General features: G+C 39.3%; 1 protein-coding gene across 3 annotated transcripts in view; it reads left to right on the top strand.

Moving 5' to 3' along the window:
- Nucleotides 1-22,710, top strand: part of NCALD (neurocalcin delta) — a 439,835-nt gene that overhangs the window by 96,741 nt on the left and 320,384 nt on the right. For 2 of the 3 annotated variants that reach the window (XM_011983485.1, XM_011983488.1), the window contains exons 1-2: nt 6,640-6,715; nt 15,480-15,532. The gene's annotated coding sequence lies outside the window, so the exon portion shown is untranslated. Of the gene's footprint in view, nt 1-6,639; nt 6,716-15,479; nt 15,533-22,710 lie in introns of those variants that run through there. The other variant, XM_011983487.1, reaches the window with a different exon arrangement.

Below are 22,710 nucleotides of genomic sequence, written 5' to 3'. Positions count from 1 at the left end.
TAAATATTGTGACTACCTGGGAGAGAATCTTTTGGTTCATTAAAGAGATAAGTAGTTACCTAATGAGAAACTGTCAGTAATCTCATGGACATGTGGAAGAATATTTATTTTTAAAAGCCTAGTCAAGCAGAGGGCCTCAGGAACAAACGCTGATTCACTCTTTTAATTAGTTCCTGGATTCTGTTGCCTTTCTCTGGACTATGGAGACCTCTGGCTACACAGTGCACTGTTACTGAGTGTTGGATCTCAACAGAAGTTGATATTCTTTGTGTTTTCTGATTTTCTTCATGTGAATCATTGTCTCATGGCCTGCTAAAGCAAGTGTGATACAAATATATTTTTAAAATAACATAAAAACATTTAAACTTTGGAAGAGGGAGGGAATGTGTTCTGTTCTAGAAAATAGACCACTATCAATGGGTAAAAGGTCACCATTTTGGGTAAATATGAGGAAGAACTTTGTTATTACAGGAAGAGTCCCCCCATAGCATGGCTCACCTTTTTGAAGCAGTCACTGAGATTCTTCCAGCAGAGACCAGGTGATCAAAAAGTACGTTACTGAATTTAAGATGAAAAAGGTGGGGCCCATGCACTGGGTGAGACCTTGCACTAGGTTACTTCTAGTATTGTTTGCAACTCTTAGAGATTCTACACTTACGTAAGATTTTAAAAACCATGTGTGTACTTATCTAAAGTAGTGAAATTCATAGAAATAGAAAATAGGATGGTGGTTACCAAGGCTAAGGGCAGGGGGAAAAGGAATGTTCTTGTTTATTGGGTATAGACTTTCAGATTTGCAAGATGAAGAAGTTCTAGAGGTTCATTACACAACAATGTGAATACAATGAACACTACTGTACACTTATAAGTGTGCCTACTGTGAGGTTAGCCCTAGGCCAAGCACTGTCAGGGACACATAAGTTTAAGACAGTCCCTGCTTTCAGTTGTCTCACGGTCCACGCTATTAAACCAAAGATGCTGAGCAGCAGCCCAGAAGCCCACACTAGCCAACCATGATGTCATCACTGCCACTGCCATTGAAGGCACTGCCAGAGGCCCAAAGAAACAAAAACACTCCTCCCTTCTTCCGGTCTTACAATATTCTGCTAGTGCTCCCACGACAAAGCCCAATAAGAAGCCAATTGGTGAGTTAGTCTGAGAAATGTGGTGTGCTACTTTCTTTCCCCATCAGTATAGTGGAAGGTATAAGGATGAATGCGAATTTGGGTTGGCAATACACTGTTAGGCACAGTCCACCCCTTTGTCTCCTTTTCATCTATACACAGCCCTCCACCCATATGTAAACTTGACAAAGCAGCAACAGCAACATTGTAATGCTTCTGTTGATGCAATTATCCTTTGTACAAATGAAGGCATGCTCACTAGTTCCCTGATAAGGGGGATACGAAGTGCCATTAGTCGGTGCATTTACATTTATATGTTGATGATGTTAATTCCCCTTACAGGTTAATCAAAATCCCATTTATCATGTAACTTACAAGACTAAATTGTAAAGTTAACCACCTAGTTTGTAGTTAACTTATATGACACACTCCTTGTATAACAGACACACTTGGGGAAAGGAAAAAGGGGAAAGTGAGTTCTATACACAAATATGTACAAGGAAGAAAATATACATAGTTGCTATAGTTCTCACTTCTGTAACTGATCACAAAGCTCTGTGTGTGTGTGTGTGTGTGTGTGTGTGTGTGTGTGTGTATGTGTATTTAGAGGGAGGAGAGAGAGAGCAAGCAAGAAAGAAAGATGTAGGATTTACATTTTTATATATCTATATGTCTTCTTTCTTTCCTTATCAACTCCCATGTGCTTTTCTCTTTAACCCCTTGGTTGGTGAGGATTCTTTTTCTGAAGGGCTGATGCAAATCTTTACTCCCGAAAAGTCTGTGTCCTTAGTCATCCCTCCTTTGTTGGTGTATTGAAATCTTCTATTAACTTTACTACTGGACATGGAAGTAAAAAGGCACCACATAGAATCCTCTGGATTACAGACATCTTTCTTAATGCCCCCATTATCCAGCAACAATCTTATTTTAGCTTAGTAATTGGGACCCCAGTTAGCACAGTAGAACAATTTTTGTTTGTACAATGGCTTAGGGAGTCTGAATGACCAAGTGGTAATCTCAAATTCTAGTTCAGTGGAACCATTCTGGTTTCTGCAGCTGGCTTTTCTTTTCTGGGAAATGAATAACTTTAAACGAGCAGAGCCCAAAATCTTAGGCACAGGTAGCAACATTTTTGTGACTAGCGTATTAGGCATAATAGTTAGAATAGACTCTCCCATTTTAATTTTTGATTCTCCAACCCATGTATTATAGATACGGGAGGAATACCACTCTCTAAGGGTTGTTGATTCAAAGCATGTACTTCATCCTGTAAGATATAGTGCCATCAACTTTCAAGAGGTTACCTCCCAGTTAGTGACAATTGAGTCTTCAGTAGGTGATTCCATCATTCTACCAGGTCAACTGCTTCTGGATGATGGAGTATATGGCAGGACTAGAGAATTCTGTGGCTGCAAGTCAATTGCTGCACTCTTTTGTTGTGAAATTAGCGCTTTAATAAGAAGTGATGTCATAAGTGGTACCACAATGGTAAATAAGGCATTTTCTAAATATGTAATTGGTGGTACTTGCAAAAGGCAAACCCATATCCAGAGGAAATGTTGATTTCCCTGAGAACAAATCTTTGCCCACTTCATAATGGAAAGAATCCAGTGTAGTTCACCCACCATAGCACGGCTAAATAGTCCACCTGGACTCATTGCTGGCCCCTGCTGTTCGCAGGGTGAACACACAGTAATGGTGCTAGCCAGATTCACTGTGGTGAGCCTACACGTAAGACTCTTTGATTACTGTCATGACCACTCAGAAGATAAATCTATGGAGAAGTTACTAGGGTGGCTGGGAAGAAATGGCTGGCTGACATCCTCAGAATATGTTATCTTGTCCCTCTGATTATCGACAGCCTTCTCTGCAGTGGACGTCCTTTTGTGAGCATGCACATGAGATACAAATATTTCCCACTCATTGCCTTTTCCAAGAGGTCATCCATCTGCCTATTCCTCCGTCCTCCTTTTTAGCAATTTTCAATTCTGTTCTTTCCAAGTCGATGACCATCTGGCCAAATCATTATCCATTATGTATGAGTTAGTGTAGATTTGTACTTCTGGCCATCTTTCAGTCTAGACAAAACAGATACCCAGATGTGTTATGAAGTTCTACCAACTGGGAGGATTTTCTCTCTCTACTATTTTTCAGGGCCACCCCTGAGTGGATATATAACGGCCTACTTCTAGCTGTTGCTGATGTATAATGGAGTATCATATGCAAAACGTGTCCGAGTCTTTTTTTCCCCTATCATCGTCTGGTTACAGGGAACTCCTTTTGAAGCCATAGGTGTGGATTGAGAGAGAGGCAGCAATGTATCAGGAGTAGCTGGCCATAGGAATCTGAGCCATCGAATCATATGGCTTACTTGTATCCATAGGACTTGCTACAGACCCATCTTATATACCACTTCCACTTGGTGACAGAGTGTGACTTCACTTAGCTGATTTTATGGTTTGGTGGATTAAATGATGACCTGTTAGTTTATGGTGGGCAGCAAAGCTCATATGGTCATCTAGTGTCCTAGGGCAGGAGTTCTGTCTTCACAAGAGCCTGAAAATATGCTTTCAAGGGGAAAAATCAGCAGCTCTTACTCAGAGAGAGAAAATTAGCAGAAGAGGCTGGTTTTGCTCCAAAACTCTAGTACTCTAAGCCATGATTCTTACATAGGGCTTACTCTAGGCTTGGACACAATCCCCTTTTGTACACGGGGAAATGAACTACACCTCCAGGGATCACAGGGAGATCAGAGGCCGCAGGGTTCTACGATTAATGAACATCTTTCCTTTCATGTTTTCATACTCAAATTCTATTTCTTCCTAGCTAACATTTTTCTAATATTGATCATAGCAATTTATTGAATATATTTTTGCTCACTTTCCTTCAATAGGAATTATTATTGCCTTATTTACCTGTTATACCTCTGAAAGTGATCAGATTTTTCATGTTTTCAAGGAGTTTGATGGAGATATTTTTCTTTACTCTTTTTAGATCAAACTACATCATTATAAAATAAAACACAGATATAACCCCCACTGCAAATCAAATATGTAACATAGTGAATTACCATAAGGCAAACACATTTGTAACTACCATTCAGGCCAGGAAAGAGAACTTCACCAGCCTCTCTAGAAGTCTCTTCTGTGTGACCCATCTCCATCATAACCCCCTTCACTTCATAAGTAACCATTACCTGGACTTTTATATCAGTTGCCCAGCTATGCATCCCTAGATACTATAGCTTAGTTCTGCTCATTTAATGAATGTTAATATGCCATTCTTTTAATTTGTACATTCCTGCTCCATCCCTTTCTTTTTCCTTATTATTTGTCTGTGGATGAACTCAGCCTTCTGACTTGTAGAGTTTCTCATAGGCTAGATTTTGCTGATTGCAATCTTATGGTACATTTCATTGTGTTCCTCTGTATTTCTTGCAGCGTGGTGGCTGGAATTTGAGGTTTGATCAAACTCAGGTGCAATTCGTTTGGCAAGATTATAGATGTGTTTTTGCATCAGGAAGCAGATAACATTTGTGTTGTTTGTCTTTTTGTAATATTAACAATGATTAATGCTTAGATTCATTTAGTTATTGGGGCTTCTAAGATGATGATATTCCACGTTGACTTTTTTTTGCATTTATCACTCGGGATGCAAAGAATTGCTTCCCTTTATCTACTTTATATTTTATTTACTTGTTTATTTATTTATTTATTTATTTATTTATTATTTTTTGTGATGGAGTCTCATTCTGTTTCCCAGGCTGGAGTGCAGTGGCGTGATACCAGCTCACTGCAACCTCCACCTCCTGGGTTCAAGTGATTCTCATGCCTCAGCCTCCCAAGTAGCTGAGATTACAGGCGTGCACCACTACATCCAGCTAATTTTTGTATTTTTAGTAGAGATGGGATTTTGCCATGTTGGCCAGGCTCGTCTTGAATTCCTGACCTCAAGTGATCCGCCCACTTCCAAAAGTGCTGGGATTACAAACATGAGCCACTGTGCCCAGCCCCTTATTTACTTTTTGGTTACCCAGTGATATAGTTCATACAGAGAGACAAGATAAATATTTGATTCTTTTTATTGACCAGGTTTCATAATAATAAGTTGGTTCTCTTTCATCCTCCAAAGGTTTATATACATACGTGAACTTGTGGACTTAAGCATTTTTAATGGCTTCCATTTAATTGCAGTTATCTTTCTGAAAGCTCAAATTATTGCATCTTTGACCAGTGGAAGCCTTTGAAAGTTGGCTTCTGTTTGTTTTTTCCTGGATGTTATTCTTGGATGTTCTTTGTGGATATAAAACCCTTGTGAACTGAAAAATGAAGAACTACTTCTCCAGCTCAGGCCTTTCTCTGATTTATTCATGGCCTTACATGACCAGGGAATATGTTTTGAAGAGTGGGGCACACCCTCTATAGAAAGGGAATACATGGTTTCTGTTTACAAATATTGCTGGCTTTGTCTTAAGAGACCAGAACGCTGGCTTCCTGTTGAGCCATTCTCCTCTGGAAATGAGATTGCCTCACCAGGGTTGTTCACCTTTTCCGGAAAGATCTGATATGAATAGTTTTCTTTAGAATAACTTATTCTTTTAGGAGGCATGTGCTCTTGTCTAGTCAAATATCTGGAATAAAATTGAAAATAGTTGAAAACCTGCCTTTTAACATTTCCCCCTGAAATTTTTTATGCAACCCAGTAAAGAGCTATAAATAAACTTTAGGAATAATATAATTAATCTTACTAAATGTGAGAGTGCTTCAGGCTTCTTTGCGTGCAGTAGGAGGACTTGCATTAAAGTGAGCTGTACCTTCAAAATGTAATTTCGCATCCTGACCGCAAGCTTATCGCATCCCTCCCCTTTTAGTGACCTGTTTTTCCTTCAGCTCGAATGCTGTGTTTTTGGTTTTCATCTCTAGCTTGGGCAGTTCTGAACATTTTAACTCTCTCATTTTTGTTACTGTGACAGTGACTTTATGGAAATAGGGCCGTGAAGGTTTTCATGATGAAACATTGACAGGAGAAGTAATACTTGGCCCAGCACATGAAACAGAATCACTCACAAGAAAGAATAAAGGTGATTTTGAAAAGCTTATGACATCAATGTCTGTGACAATTTATTTTGGCTTATAGCATTCATGTTTGCAGGCTGAGTAATATAGATTTTCACTTACGAGTTCTATTGTAGAAGACCCTTCCCTCTGTAAAAGATCTGATTCTCTGGCTTTAAGTCTTTTGCCTGACATTCAGGGCCCTCCACAGATTTATTCCTGTCTCCCTCAAAAACACTTAGTGACTTCCTGTTGCCTGTTGGATTAACTATACACTTTTCACCATGATTCCATTTTTACCCCTCCAGGCCCATCTCCCTGTCTTTCCTATGGACATCTCTTCAGATCAGCTATTTTAGTTGCCTCCACTTTCCTGGTGTACCCTACATTTTACTACTTTGGTCTTTGCTCACACAGTTTCTTCTATCCAGAATGACTTTCTCTTCTATCTGTATCTGCAGAGATCCTGTCATTCCTCCTCCTCCATGAAGTCCTTTCTGATTCCTTCAAAGAAATATCACTCCTCTGAATTCCCAGGCAATGTCTTCATGACAGTTTCTTTATATTATTTTGTTATGTGACTAGCTGTTGTTGCTATTATTTATGTGTTTGTCACCACTCTGGGGTGACAACCATACATCCAAATTTTCCAGGGACACTCCCAGTTTATACCTGTTATCTCAGCACCTTGTCTGGTTAGTACCCTCCTTTTACTCTCAAAATTATCTTGGTTTAGACAATAATTAAATGGTCACTTTTGGAACAAATGACCAGAAGGTTGGGGCTGCATCATACTCATCTTTTAATCTCTAGTCACTTAACACAAAGAGCAGTGTAATTCACATATGGTGGGCAAAGGAATTAGCAGAAAAGAGATTGGCTTGTGTTGGGGCAGGGACCACTTTGCCTGGGTCATCAGGAAATGCTAACCAGATTAGTTTTAATTCCTCCCAGAGATAGTCTTCCTAATGGCACTGCCCAGGGGCTATCATTTTCCCATCAGAAGGTTGGGATCCCCCAGGGTTTGATAAACAATCCTTCCCTACATGAAGGCTGCAGGCATTGTTCCCCCTCAGTGGCTAGTGCATTTAGAACTTCAAAGGAGCATACTTGGGCATTGTGTAGAATATTTAGTTCACATGTGAAAGAGGCTTGCTTTATTTACTTGCATTCCTTTTTATTTAAAAAATTAACCTACAGAAAACTTATAGAAAATAGTACATAGTCATACTCTCTTCATTTTGCTACATTTGCTTTCTTTCTCTTGCTTTCTTCCTGTATATACACATAGACTCAACTTTGTGTTTAAGTAAGATGTATGCATAACTGTTCATAGTCTTTTCCTGAACCGCTTGAATGTAGATGAGGATATCATGATACTTCACCCTTCAATACTTCTACGTGCTCCTCAAAATAAGGACATTTTTCTATGTAAACAATATCATTACTACACCTAAGATAATAATTTCACAAAATCATCTCAAATATAGTCCATATTCAAATTTCCTCAAACTTGTTTGGGATCCAGAATCCAAATCTTATCTTGAAACACTACAGTTCCCATAATCCCCATGTGTCATAGGAGGGACCCAGTGGGAGGTAATTGAATCATGGGGGCAATTACCCCCATGTTACTGGTCTTTGGATAGTGAATGAGTTCTCACAAGATCTGATGAATTTATAAGGGGCTTTCCCCCATTTTGCTCATACTTCCCCTTCCTGCCACTGTGCGAAGAAGGGTGTGTTTGCATCCACTTCCACTATGATTGTAAATTTCCTGAGGCCTCCCCAGCCCTGCAGAACTGTGAGTCAATTAAACCTCTTTCCTTTATAAATTACCCAGTCTTAGATATCTCCTTATAGCAGCATGAGAATTGACTAATACAGTAAATTGGTACTAGGTGTGGGGCACTGCTGTAAAGATACCCAAAAATGTGGGAACCAGTTTGGAACTGGGTAACAGGTAGAGATTGGAACGGTTTGGAGGGCTCAGAAGATAGGAAGATATGGAAAAGTTTGAAACTTCCTAGAGACTTGTTGAATGGTTTTGACCAAAATGCTGATAGTGATATGAACAATTAAGTCCAGGCAGAAGTGGTCTCAAATGGAGATGGGGAACTGGTTGGGAACTAAAGTAAAGGTCACTCTTGCTATGCAAAGAAACTGGTGGCGTTTTGCCCCGTCCTACAGATCTGTGGAACTTTGAACTTGAGAGAGATGATACAGGGTATCTGGCGGAAGAAATTTCTAAGTGGCAAAGTGTTCAAGAGGAAGCAGATCATAAAAGTTTGGAAAATTTGCAGCCTGATGATGCAATAGAAAATAACTATTTTGGGGGGAGAAATTCAAGCCTGCTGCAGAAATTTGCTTAAATAATGAGGAGCTGAATGTTAATCACCAAGATAATGGGGAAATGTCTCCATGGCATGTCAGACACCTTCACAACAACCCCTCCCATCAAAGGCCTGGATGCCTAGGAGGGAAAAATGGTTTTGTGGGCCAAACCCAGGGCCTCCCTGCCTTGTGCAGCCTTGGGACATGGTGCCCTGCATCTCAGCTGCTGCAGCTCCAGCCTTGGCTAAAAGGAGACAACATACAACTCAGACTGTTATTTCAGAGGGTGCAAGCCCCAAACCTTGGCAGCTTTCACGTGGTATTGGGCCTTTGGGTGCACAGAAGTCAAGAATCGTGGTTTGGGAACCTCTGTCTAGATTTCAGAGGATGTATGGAAATGCCTGGATGTCCAGGCATAAGTTTACTGCAGGGGCAGAGCCCTCATGGAGAACCTTTGTTAGGGTAGTGCAGAAGGGAAATGTGGGGTCAAAGCCTCCACTGGGGTACTGCCTAGTGGAGCTGTGAGAAGAGGGCCACCATTCTTCAGACCTTAGAATAGTAGATCCACTGACAGCTTGCACTGTGTGCCTGAAAAAGCCACAGGCACTCAACACCAACCTGTGAAGGAAGCTGACAGGGTGGCTGTACCCTGCAAAGCTACAGAGGTGGAGCTGCCCAAGGCCATGGGAGCCCACCTCTTGCATCAGCGTGACCTGGATGTGAGATATGGAGTCAAGGGAGATTGTTTTGGAGCTTTAAAATTTAATTACTGCCTTGTTAGATTTCAGACTTGCTTGGGGCCTTTAACTTCTTTGCTTTGGCCAATTTCTCCCATTTGGAATGGGTGCATTTACCCAATTTCTGTACCTCTATTATATCTAGGAAGTAATAACTTGCTTTTGATTTTACAAGCTCATAGATGGAAGGAACTTGCCTTATCTCAGATGAGACTTTGGACTTGGACTTTTGGGTTAATGCTAGAATGAATTGAGGCTTTGGGGGGCTGTTGGAAAGGCATAATTGTGTTTTGAATTGTGAGGACATGAGATTTGGGAAGGGCCAGGGGCAGAATGATATGGTTTGGCTATGTCCCCACCCAAATCTCATCTTGAATTGTAGTTCCCATGTGTTGTAGGTGGGATCTGGTGGGAGACAATTGAATTATTGGTGCAGTTACCCTCAGTGAGTGAGTTCTTACAATATCTGATGGTTTTATAAGGGGCTTTCCCTGCTTTTGCTCATACTTCTCCTTCCTGCTGCTGTGTGAAGAAGGATGTGTTTGCTTCCCCTACCATGATTATAAGTTTCCTGAGGCCTCCCCAGCCCTGTGGAACTGTGAGTCAATTAAACCTCTTTTCTTTATAAATTACCCAGTCTCAAGTATGTCCTTATAGCAGCATGAGAATGGACTAATACACTGTTATTCTTGTGGCACCCCCCAAAATGTATAGCTGTAGACATACGTTCCCCCTCTGCACACCTTTTGTTATACTTAAGGATCCACATGCTTCAAAGATATAACATGATTTTTGCCCACAGGAAGTTTGTAGTCTAGGAGAAAAAAGAATAAGATGGAAATGCATTATATATCATGGGTACTCCAATTTAATTCTGTTCAGGGCACAGGTGAGTTGCTAGGGAGGCAGTGGACTTTTCTATCTGCATGGTTGGGGACAACAGAATAGTATGTACACATGGAGTAAGGCTGGAGCTACTACTCATTGATTTTTAAACTTTTATTGAGTACTAGGTACTGTGCTAGCCTCTGGGGATGAACTTTGAACCTGAACCATCTCTACTTCACAGAAGTGAGTATTCATTGTGGGTGATGAGCTTTGAAATAATAACCTCAATATTAACTATATAACCATGAGTTGTGATAAATGCAATGAAGGAAAAGAATAGTGAAGAGCATGTAGCAAAGACCAAACTTCCTTTTGGGGTGGGCATGATGGGAGGTCTCACTGGGAGAGTCACATTGACCCTGAGTCAAATAATGAACCTGAAGAATGAGTTCAAGTTAGGTGAATGAAGAGTAGCTAGCAAGGGGTCTCCATGTTGAAATGTCTCCACTGAGGAAGGAAGCAGAACCTACAGAGGGCTGGCACAGCTAGAGTTGAGCCCGAGAGGAGGGTAGTCTCAGGTTGAGAGGCAAGGGACAGGTCATACAGGGCCCAGGAAAGAAGTTTTCCTCTTGAAAAAAGAAAAAAAACATAATCGTTACATGGGCTCTTTTGGAGTTGGGATGGGGAGCAGTTGGTTTGTTAGGACATGGAGAACAAAGTATCCTGATAATTGGAAGGCAAAACAACTTGACAAGGCTGGAATATGGGATGTGAGGGAGGACATCGTGTTGAATTTTGAATTCTTCTTAGAAGCAACAGGGAGCCATTGAAGGGTGAGTATGATCAGAGGGGTGATGTATCAAAAGTGTATTTAAGAAAGAGAAATCTCAAAGATGAATGAATTACTTGAAGACGCTGAAGGCTGGAGGATCTTGCAGTTGTCCAATAGGTAGAGGACGAAGGCTTAATTAAGGCAATGGAAATGGGTGGAGACCAGAAGACAAAGTTCTTCAGTAGTCACTATCTGCGGGATTTCGTTATTGATGAGAGGAGGAAGAAGTGGAGTATTAAATGGTGTTCAGGCTCCTGGCTATGTGATGAGTGGAAAAGGATAGCAAGAAAAGGAATTGTTTTGGGCAATCGATGGTGTTTTGATTTGCCCCTGATAAGTGCCCCTGATAAATGTGATTTGTACCCAATAAATGATAAGGGAGATCCAGCCTGATGTTACATAAGCAACTGATTAGTTAATGTTTTCTGGGCTTGAAGATGTTCTCTCTGAATATTTTTGATCTATTAACATGGTATTTATTAAGCAAGTTGGAAGCATGCAAACTATTTATAAAGGAGTACTTGCATTTTACAACTGACAGATTGCTTTATTCGAAATTACTCATGACAGGCTTTTTTGTGTGTGTTTGAGAGACATTTGACTTTGCTACAGTTTTTTAAAAATATGGTATTTCTGGTATGTTTATATTGTGAGTTTTCAAAAGCAGTTAAATGTCACAATTAGGTTTGCTGTGTTCTGTTTTTTTCCCATTCAGTTACCCATGAAATATACAAGTACAACATCTGGCATTCTTCTTTATAAGAACTCTGGCAAAAGAGCAACAAGGATTAGATTCAGCACTTGTCAAATCATCCAATTGTAATATTTTCATCTAGAGTTGAATCTGAAGCTGGGTGAAACTGCCATGTAAAGAGGAGTTCTGCATAATGTCACAGAGGGGCCATTTAGGAGAATTCCTTTTATGGTTGGGGCATTCTTGAGATGCCTGGAATAGCCCATTTGTATTGTATCATTGAGATGGAAACACAGCTAGGACGGGTCAAGCCACCATGATGACAAGATCCACACAACACTTCTTTTCTGTTATTTGTCAGACTAGAGCCTTGGTTGGCTGATAATAGCAGACCTTCCTTTTTTGCTTCATTTTTCTATGGCAAATCCTTGGTCTCGGAAGTGGAAAGCCCCTTTCCTAGCTTGAAGGCCATATATTCTTAGAACTGGAAGGGACCTCGATAACTGTTTTAATCCAAATCACTGGCATTTTTGCCAATGAGAAAAATGAGACAGAGAGATTACACAATTTGGTCAAGGTCAATATACCGAACTCCCTGCCCCCGCTAGATTCCCCCTTGGGAATGGGCAGCCTCTCTCTTCCTTTTATTATTTATTTATTTATTTATTTATTTATTTATTTATTTATTTATGCCAGAAATCAGAGAGTCTTCATTCACTTTATAAAAATCATCTGACTCATTTGAAAGAAAAATAGAGATGTTTTTCTCTGAAAACTTATTTTTGTTTTATTCCAAATGAGTTTTCGTTCTAACCCAGTGTGATTCCTCTCTATTCTAAGAGCACTTTCACGGCACAGTATGACCTCTCTCTAATGGCCAGGGTTGCCTAGTTGGGCTTCAGTATAATGGTTACAACAAAACCCTCTGTGCTTTGGAGCATAGCATCATCTCTAAATTCAGGAAAGAACAGATACTAGAAACTGTGGTCAGCGTCACTGCCTGGGCCTTTAGGGCGGGTGATGCTAGGAACTTCTTTAGAAGCAGCTATTTATTCAAATGAAATTTTTGAAAGGATCTTTGATTTTTGAAATGACAAATCTCATACCTTGGCCCTAGGACCAAGCACCCATGACTTGGGAGTGCTAATGGGACTTGGTTGTCACTGAAGGGAGGGTATGTGATGGGGTGGGTGATACCTGGAGCACTGGCCCAGTCAAGGGAAAGAATGAGAGTTTTAAAAATGAGTTGTGAGGGGGAAAGAGGACAAAAACACATGTGGTGCTTACCATTTACTGGCTTGGATGGCGGGAAATGGATTCACCAGAAGCCTCTTTCTCAGGAACCACTATGACTACACAGTTCTACCTTTCTCTCCATACCTTCTCCCAGCAGAAAAGAATGGTTTCTGGTCTGGATGTGTGGGAGGGGTGGTAAGTATGGCTCTAGTTCATCATGTTGACTATGTTCTGAGACTCTAGGGGCTTGGCTTAGAAAGCCAAAGCCTTTGCTTTGCTCCTGCTGGAACCTGTTTTCTGTGAGGTAGTGGACACTGCAAGAGCCTGTTTCTGAAAAGGATCTGGAGGATGAGACCAGAGGGGACACATCAATACTAGGTCAAAACAGAATGCCCCTACATTTTAAGAGCTCAATTAGAGAAAAACAGGGTCTGTGTAGTGGGGTGTTCTCAATCTGAACCGTTTCCAAAAACTGCAAGAGAGTACTGTCATCTGAGCTAAGCACATGGAATGATGAAAAATTGCATCCTGGTGGATTTTCCTTAAGTCTTTGGAATAAATCTCTTCTTGCTGTTGCAAAGCTTAACACTTTATTGAAATGATCATAGAATACTGGATTATCCAGAACCAGATTGTTCTGTGGGGACTCAGAGATGATCTGTGCTGGGGAGTCTCCATTTGTCCTTTCAGACCCACCCTCCCCCTTTTCCACACTGTTCTGGATCCAGGGAGGCTGGTCTCCATGGATCCCATCAACGGGCTTCCCTGACCTCTGGTTTCTATTTGGATTTGGCCAATGGGAGGCACCTGCATCACCCCCTCTTGGTGGTTCCCTTAACCCTGTGTAAATAGTCACACTGTGTAAATAGTCCCCTGCACTAAAGCTCCCATTTGAGAGTATCATCTCTTTTCTGCTGGGACCCTGTACAAATACATCATCTAATTCTGTATGTCCATTTTACAGATGAGGAAACTGAGTCACATGAGGGCTATGGCTTTTCTGGTTGTGTTTCTTTCCTCCTCATGTTCCCAGACATGGCTGAGTATTTCCAACCTGATATCCTGAGTCCTAGAGTGCTGGATGGGGATTAGGAGACCTCTGGCACTCTTGTCCTCTCTACTTCAATGTGATGGTGCATGCCTAAGAAAGTTCTCTGTATCAAAAAACTGTGTCCTTAAAAAATGATATTTTAATAGGACAAAAAAGTAGTTAGGGAGAAGAGTCTCTGCTGGGAGTTCACTGTCATTTACTGGGCTAGCGGAAGGTCAGAAAGTATCTCTTCCTCCATGGTGGAGGCACCTGGTGCCAGGGCTTGGCTAGAGGCTGTGGGCTCATTGACCTCCACCCATCTCAGCTTGGTGCCCTGTTAATGCTGTGGTTCTGAATGTGAATACCTAAGCCAATTTATTTCACTTATATCTTTATATTTTCCTCTTATATGGGCATCATAAAAATCCAAAAAAAGTCTAATAGAGCTCTTTTAATATGTATAAAATAAAAATTTTAAGTCTTAGCATTGTATCACACTATAATGTGCCACCATTTCTTTCTTTATAATTGGTATATAAAATAGTATTGTTTCTATAATCAGTGAGTCCTCATTAATGAAATATGGTAGGAAGCTTATTAAATTATCAATATGAATCAAAAGATGAATTGGAAAGCTAAGGACTGAGGATGTCTCTATTAATTCTTTTGCTCAATAAATATTTATTAAACATCTTCTGTAAGACCAGTCCTGGTCTAGACATTGAGGATCCAGCTGTGAAAGACACAGATATGATCTGTGGACTCACAAGGAAGACAAGAAATACTGAATATGTATTTGTATATATGATGTTACAAAAGAAAAAGTGCAGTGTTCTTTGGGAGTGTTAATAAATAAACTTAAGATGGTCAAGTGCAGCAGATAACTTGACTGGAGGAGCAACACTTAAGTGGAGAATGGAAGGACAAGTAGGAGTTAGTCAGGTGGAGGTGAGTGGGGAAGGAGGAAAGTTAGTCCTGGCCAAGGGAGCAGCGTGTATGAACGCTGGGAGCTGGCAAGAGGTGAGGTGGAACTGAAGGAAGTGTGAAGTAGCTGGAGCTCAGGCAATGGTACAGAGATGAGAGATGAGACTACAGAAGTAGGCAGATGTTAAATGATGAAGTACCTTAGATGTCATGGCAAGGAGTTTGGCTTTTATCCACAGGGCAAGAGAAAGTTGTGGAAGGGGTTCCAGGAGAAGAGTGTTATGCTTGAATTTTAGAATGATCACTCTGACTACTGTGCAAAACTGAAGTGCTATATATCACAGTCAGATGAAGCAAGCATGGTAGTAGTCATACTTGCTTGATTAGTGGGATGGAAGTGGGATGAGAGGACAATAGCAAATGATACAAGGAAATCTTGGAGCAAGCAATAATCCCCATCACTGATTGCATTCTGCAGATACTATATTCTGATTTTAGAAACTATCAAAACCAATGTAGAACCAATGATAAAGAAAGAAATAGTGGCATATTAAAGTGTGATACAATGCTAAGACTTAAAATTTGTGTTTTATATATATTAACAGAACTCTATTAGATGTATTTAGACTTTTTAATTATTCTTCCTAGTTCCTGATAAGCTAAGACAATAATTTTATTTTTGACAGAGTGATTTCTTCTGACTTGAGCCTGCAGTGTGCTGTGAGAGATCCAACACCAGGTAAGTACAGAACAAGTTTTTCTTAGGTTTGTAAACAACACTTTTCTCCCAAGATTCCCTAAGACATACATAAACCTAACATTCTATGTAATCCTCATTTTAGCCTTTTGAGTCTTATTTCCATCTTATACATGAGGAAATTGAGGCACTGGTAACTTGACATGCATAAAAATGTTCATCACAGCATACATTATGATAGTAAAATAATACAAAATGAAAAGGAGAGAATGTAAATATCCAATAGTAGGTAAATTGTATTAAATTAATTATGGTACATTCATTTGATGGAAGTATTTTAAAAATATTCATTATCACCTTAAGATGTTCTCTTCTATTCCCAGTTTGCTAAAAGTCTCTATTATAAATATACGTTGAATTTTATTAAATGCTATTCTATATCCACTGAGATGATCAAATGATGTTTATGCTTTCATTTGTTAATTTTAGTTTACATTAATGGATTTTCTAATGTTAAGCTACCTTGCATTGCTGAGATAAAACCAACTTTGTAATGATGTGTTATCTTTTCTATACTTAGCTAGATACAATTTGCTAAGTTTTAGTCATAAATGAGATTGACTAAAATCTTTCTGTGATTTTCCTTGTCAGGAATAGTTTTCAAAATACTGAAATTACTTGCTGTTTAAATGTGTACTGGAACTTGACAGTAAAACAGTTTAGGCCAGATGTTTTCTTTGAGGAAAGAAATTTTACTAACTGATTTATTTTCTGATTTATTTAGGTTTTCTATTTCTTCTTGAGTCAGTTTTGTTATGGTTTCAGTTACATATACATATTTCTGTTGAATACATATGCAGGAGGGGAATTTCTGGATCATAAGGCAGGTATATGTTCAGCTTTAGTAGATACTATCAAACTGTTTTCAAAAATGGTTGCATCAATTAAAAAATTTATACTATAATCAGAATCAGGAGTGTATGGGGGTTCTAATTAGTCCACATATTTCCCAAAACAAGGTGTTTTCTGTTTTGTTTTTTTTTTTTTTTTTTTAGTTAAGCTCTTCTGGTGGGTGTGTAATAGCATCATATTGTTTAAATTTGCATTTCCCTATAGACTAATGAGGTGGGGCACCATTTCATATATTAATTGGCCATTTGGGTATCTTGTTTTGTGAGAAGCCCCTTCGGGTCTTAAAAATGTGAAAACATTGGGTTGTTTTAAAAATTAAATTGTCTTTCTTATTGAGTTATAGGCATTTTTAATAATATATATTTTAGATATATCCTTGGTAGGATATATGTGTTACAAATATCGTCTCTTTTTCTGTGGTTTTTTACTCATTTTTATGAACAAAAGTTCATTATTTTATGAATTTCATATATTATTTTACCTTTACATTTCAATCTATAATATGTCTGGAATTGATTTCATTGTACATGGTGTGAAGTACAAGGTCAAGATTAATTTTTTTCCATGTGAGGATCCAGTTGACCAAGCCCCATTCTTTTGCCATAGCACTATATGTCTATTTTGGTTAGGGTTACTGAGGTATGATTAACACATGGAAAATTCATTCTCTTAAAATATATGGTTTGATACATTTTGAAAAATGTATGTAATCATTGTTTTACCTCACAATCAAGAGGTAGAATGTATCAAACACTTGAAAATGTACACCTTTGTAGTAAATCTACTCCCTCTACCTGTAGCCCTTGACAACCACAATCTTGATTTGGCTGTCTGCTTTCTCTTTTTTCCAGAATATATAAATGGCATCATATAGTATGCAGCCTTTGTTTCAGATTTTTTCACTTGGAGTATTTTTTTTTTTTTGAGATTCATCCATGCTGTTATAAGTAACAGTGGTTTGTTCCTTTTTATTGTTGAATAGAAGAATTCCATTGTGTGGTATACCGCAAGTTTATCCATTAACCAAATGATGAAGATTTGGGTTGTTTACAGTATTTAGCTACTAGGAATAAAGCTGCTACAAACATTCATGAACAGGCCTTTGTGTGGACGTATGTTTTCCTTTCTCTTGGGTAAATTACTAGGAGTGGGATTATTGTATCATATGGAAAGCATAGCAAATATATGTTAAACATTATTTAAAAAAATCCCCCAAACTGTTTCCAAAAGGACTGTGCCACTTTACATTGCAATCAGCAATATATGAAAGTTTTAGTTGCTCCATAGCTTCTCTAGCACTTGGTATTATCACTCTTTGTAATTTTAGCAATTTGAGTGTATAGTGTTATCTCATCATAGCTTTAATTTTCATTTCCCTAATGATATTGAACACCTTTTCATGTGCTACTTTGCCATCTGCATATCTTCTTTGATAAAGTGTCTGTTCAAATCATTCACCCATTTAAAAATTATTTGTCTTAATGATATGTAGCTAATTAGAATATATTCTGGATACAAATGCCTTATTAAATATGTGCTTTGCAAATACTTTTTCTCAGTGTCTAGTTTGTTTCTTTAAAAGTCCTAAAAGTATCATCCAAAGAGTAGAAAGTTTTACATTTTGGTGAATTTCAGTTTATCAATTTTTAAAAGTGGAAGAGTAGTTTTTTGTTTTTTTTTTTTTTTTTTTTTTTTTTGCTCTGTCACCTAGGCTGGAGTGTAGTGGCGCTATCTTGGCTCACTGCAACCTCCGCCTCCCAGGTTCAAGCAATTCTCCTACATCAGTCTCCCAAGTAGCTGGGATTACAGGTGCCCACCACCACACCCAGCTAATTTTTGCATTTTTAGTAGAGACGGGATTTCACCATGTTTGCCAGGCTGGTCTCAAACACCTGACCTCCGGTGATCCACCCGCCTCAGCTTCCCGAAGTGTTGGGATTACAGGTGTGAGCCACTGCACCCAGCCTGGAAGAGTAGTTTTAAGTACTATTTAGGAAATCTTTGCTAAAATGAAGGATGCAAAGATTTTCTTATTTTTTCTGGAAATTTTAAAGCTTAAGCTTTATATTTAGTTATATGATCCATTTTGAGGTAATTTTTTATGTCTTTTGTGAGGTAAGGGTCAAGAATAACTTTTTATATGGATGTCTAAATTTTCCAGCATCACATATTGAAAAAGCTACTCTTTCCCCATTTTAATTACTTTGACACCTCTATCTTTCTCTCCCCTCTTTGGTACTCTAATTATATGCATATTAGACGATTTTATACTGTTTGACAGCTCTTGCATCATCTTTTTGTTAAAAAATTCTTTCTCTTTTGATTTCAACTTGGATAAAGTTTCTATTAATGTATCTTTAAGTTTGTTTATTTTCTATACTTTCCCTCCCTCGTCTAAGATCCTTTATCTTTTCTTGCATTTTATCCTCCTTTTTTATGAAAGCCTTTAACATATTAATCATAGCTATTTTAAAGTCTCTGATTGTTCTAAAATCCAGGCCATCTCTCTTTCTAGCTATGTTGATTGCTTTATTTTGACAATGAGTTGAGGGCTTTTTGTTTTTGCTTTTTTGAGTGTCTTGTAATTTTGATTGCATGTTGGAAAGTGTTTGTAGAACAGCAGTAGATAATAAAGTAAATAATATTGCTACTCAGAATTGGGCATACTTTTTCTTCTGTAAGATTGTTGATATGAAGGGTTGAGTCAATCTTGTTAGTAGTTAACAACAAGATTGGTAATTAGTATCGAGTTTGGGTGGAGTTGAATTTGTGATTGCCGTAGTTACCTTCAGCATAACAGACTCCAAAGTTCTCCAGTGGTGGACTGCAGTGACCTTGTGCAGTGGCATGCCAGAGTGTTTTTCTACATGTCTAAGCTCCATCCTTAGTTTTCAGCAGACTCTTCACCCTTGCTCCACAAAGGGGACCTCTCTCTCCATGTTTGTGCTCTTCTGCTAGCAGTAGATTGCTCTTTTTCATTGTACTAGGTAGAGCTGTGGTGGTGGTGGTGAGTTCTCAGTTCAACTGGGCCAGCCTCAGTCTTAGGTAGGCCTTATGTTTCTGGGCCTTGGGACTGGGGCTTTGTTAGTGTTCCTGCTTCTCTTCAAGGCAGCCAACCTTTGCCTTGTATCTGTGGAGTGTTTTGTGTGGGAGAGAGTTTCCTGCCCCTCCCTCACTGGTAACAGACCTCTTGTTTGTGTCAGCACAGGATCCTGGACCTGCAAGTTTCTTGTCCTTCCCTTAGGGCAGATGGCAGGCTTTTGCTTGTACCCCTTTCCAAGAATCAGTGGATTTTTGCTTGGACCTTGGGGCTAGGAAGGTGTTTTGGTCCTCTACCAGTTGTTGAAAGCTTTTGCTTAATATGAAATAAACTTTGGGAAGTAGATGGAGTTACTTGCCTCTGCCCTACTAAAAGGAGAACTCCCCAGTTTCCAGCCCCACCCTTCTTCTTTTTAATGAGTGTTCATTGCAGAACCCTAGGAAAAAGCTTGAGAGAGAGCTGGGGCTCATCTCATGTTTCTGAGGCTCCCAGGGATACTGTCATACTTGCCCACACTTGCCCTTTAGAAATTCATTAACATTTTAGCTGTTTTCTTATTCCTGCTTTCATGATGGCTGCCTCTTTCTACTGTGCCCTGCCAAAGGGGACAGTTTGTGTGACCCCTTTCTCCTTGGAAGGGCATGCCACTCTTGGTAAACTTAGTTCACTTGGTTGCCTTGTGTCCTTAGCTCTCTAATGGGTTCAATACAAATGTGATTTTGTTGATTATGAAGCTTTTCTTGTTGTTAGGATGAGAGTGATGTTCTCTGTGGTTTTCTGTATCTTACATGGATGTAGAACTGTGTTGCAACTTTTTAAGAGTCACTGGCTTGAAGGAAAATTTTGGTTGTAAATACAATTGCCAGTCAAAAATGAATGGAAACCGAATCAAAAGAAGGCAATAAAACCACAATCTAAAACTTAATAGGAAAACTGAGAGGACTTAAATTTTATTCTTTGATTAGGTTGACTGTGTTTGGCATTTTTCTTTGTTCCTTTGCAGAAATATATGACTACAATGGCAGGAATATTGCAATAGAATAGCTTTATTCTGAGGTCTGGGGTAAGGGAGAGAGGAAGATTGGCTTCTCCTTGCCATAAATATCTTCAAGACAGGGTGATGAAATGGGAGAAAAATGAAAAAAATACAAAAACGAGACAGTAGAATGGGCATTCTGGAGAAGTTTGCAGCTTCTCAGAAGAGGAGTGTACAGTTAAAGATCTTAAAGAAGGACTACTAATGTCTATGGGTCGAGAAGTGCATCAGTCTAATTCCACAATTTATTGATTTCCTAGCCATCTTGGGAGCATCACTTCAACTTTCAACTTGGTTATATTAACCGTCTACACCCTTGGTATTCCAGGGGTGGTCCAGGCGCCAGCAGCATCTGCACCCACTGAGATCCTGTTAGAAATGGAGAATCACAGGTCCTATCTCAGACCTGATGAATCAGAATCTGCATTTCAGCAAGATCCCTGAGTGATTCTTGTGTACTAGAATGTCTAGAATGTACTAGATGCGGTGTTTTACGTAATCATGGTTTCTGTGTTTTTTGTAGTCGACTTTGTATTTAATGAGATTAAAATCTTTCAAAGTCAAAATATTGTGAAGGTAACTCTACTGTAAGGATAACCTGGTGGGGTGGGGGGTACAGTGCACAGAATTAAGACATTTTAAATGCATTTTCTAGTTAAATTATCAATTTAATTGAACAATTATCATTGATATGCTTATTTAAAACTTATTACTTAAAAAAATTTTTTTTGAGCTCTGTGCTCCTAGCATTTAAAATCTCTTTCTTGTAGCAGGGATTTTTCTGGTGCTTTCTCTCATAAAGAGATTTCCTTTTAGACCTATTGCTATGATGGGATCATTTGTATACCCCCCAGGATTCATATGTTGAAACCCAACCCCCAAAGAGATGGTTTTAAGAGGTGAGAGTCTTTGGGAGGTGATTAGATCATGAAAGTGGGGCCCTCATGAATGGAATTCATACCCTAATAAAAGAAACCTATGGGAATTTTGCCCCTTCCATCATGTAAGGACATAGCAGGAAGGCACCATCTATAAATCAGGAATAGGACCCTCACCAGATTCCGAATCTGCTGGCACTTTGATCTGAGACTTCCCAGCTTCCAGAACTGTGAGCAATAAGTGTTGCTTATAAGCCATGCAGTCTATGGTATTTTATTATAGCAGCCCAAATGGACAGAGACCCACATGAAGCCTGCTTCCTAGGGCAAATCTGCCCTCTCCATATTGGTCTCAGCTTAAGAAACACGTTCCTGCATGAAGTTGCTATTGATGCTTCAAACACCTGGCTCACAGGGTCGTAGCAAGGACCCATTCCTCTGACAAGGTTCTTGCCAAGAGCTCTCAACTTCTTAATCTTCCCAACTTTGAGTATCTTGTTATTCAGTGAAGGGAGTGTGCTGCCAAAATTCTAGTTTTCTCAACTCTTGATAAAGGTTAATTTTACATTTGTCCAAATTCTTAAGCTGTTCTCTTTCTTTTAATTCCATAGAAAATGCTAGCCATGATTTCTGGATTAAAGCACCTGCTCTCCTTTTGTCTTTCCTTTTGTTTTTGGACTCAGGTATTTTAAGCTCATTCCTTTCCCCACTTAGTGAGAGACATGAAGTCAAAACATTCTGGCAACATCATTAATTCTTTTTTTTTAACATATCTTGTTCAATTTGGGACCATTACATATGTGTTCCAAGCAGGTAGCCAGAGAAGGGCACCAGGTCATGCCTCCCAGTGGAGTCAGCCCAGGTAAAGAGTTCTGGTTGTCCTGGCCAGTGAATTCTGGCATAATCTCAATGGTCACCCTTAGCTGCAAAGGAGGCTGAGAAATGTATCTTTAAGTTGGGCATATTCTTTCTGCAAAAGCAATTGGAGCTAGGCTTGTTATGGATGGAGAACTAAATGTAGACATCAGACCAACAGGGAGCTAAAGATTAGCGGTAGGACCAGTGCTGCTGTATTGGAGAATGAGCTTAAATTATAAACAGATTCATCTATAATGACACCTCCTATTACTTCGATTGCTGAAATCTTCTTTCATGGAAAGGAAAAATATGTGCTGCTGAGACTAGAAATAGAGAGAAGGGGAGGTACCTAGCCCACCATGCACTTACCCACTCTCAGGCTCAGCAATTCAATTCACTCCCTTGAGGGAGCATGGAGGGATGTAGTGAGGTGGAAGAATCACCTTCTAGTAGTTTCAAGAAGATAAACATTTTGTTTTATGTGCCCAGGTAATAG

Source organism: Mandrillus leucophaeus, unplaced genomic scaffold (genome assembly GCF_000951045.1).
Source record: "Mandrillus leucophaeus isolate KB7577 unplaced genomic scaffold, Mleu.le_1.0 Scaffold250, whole genome shotgun sequence".
NCBI classification, from domain to species: Eukaryota; Metazoa; Chordata; class Mammalia; order Primates; family Cercopithecidae; genus Mandrillus; species Mandrillus leucophaeus.
Note: the sequence above shows the minus strand (reverse complement) of the source record. Positions and strands in the feature narration are given on the sequence as shown.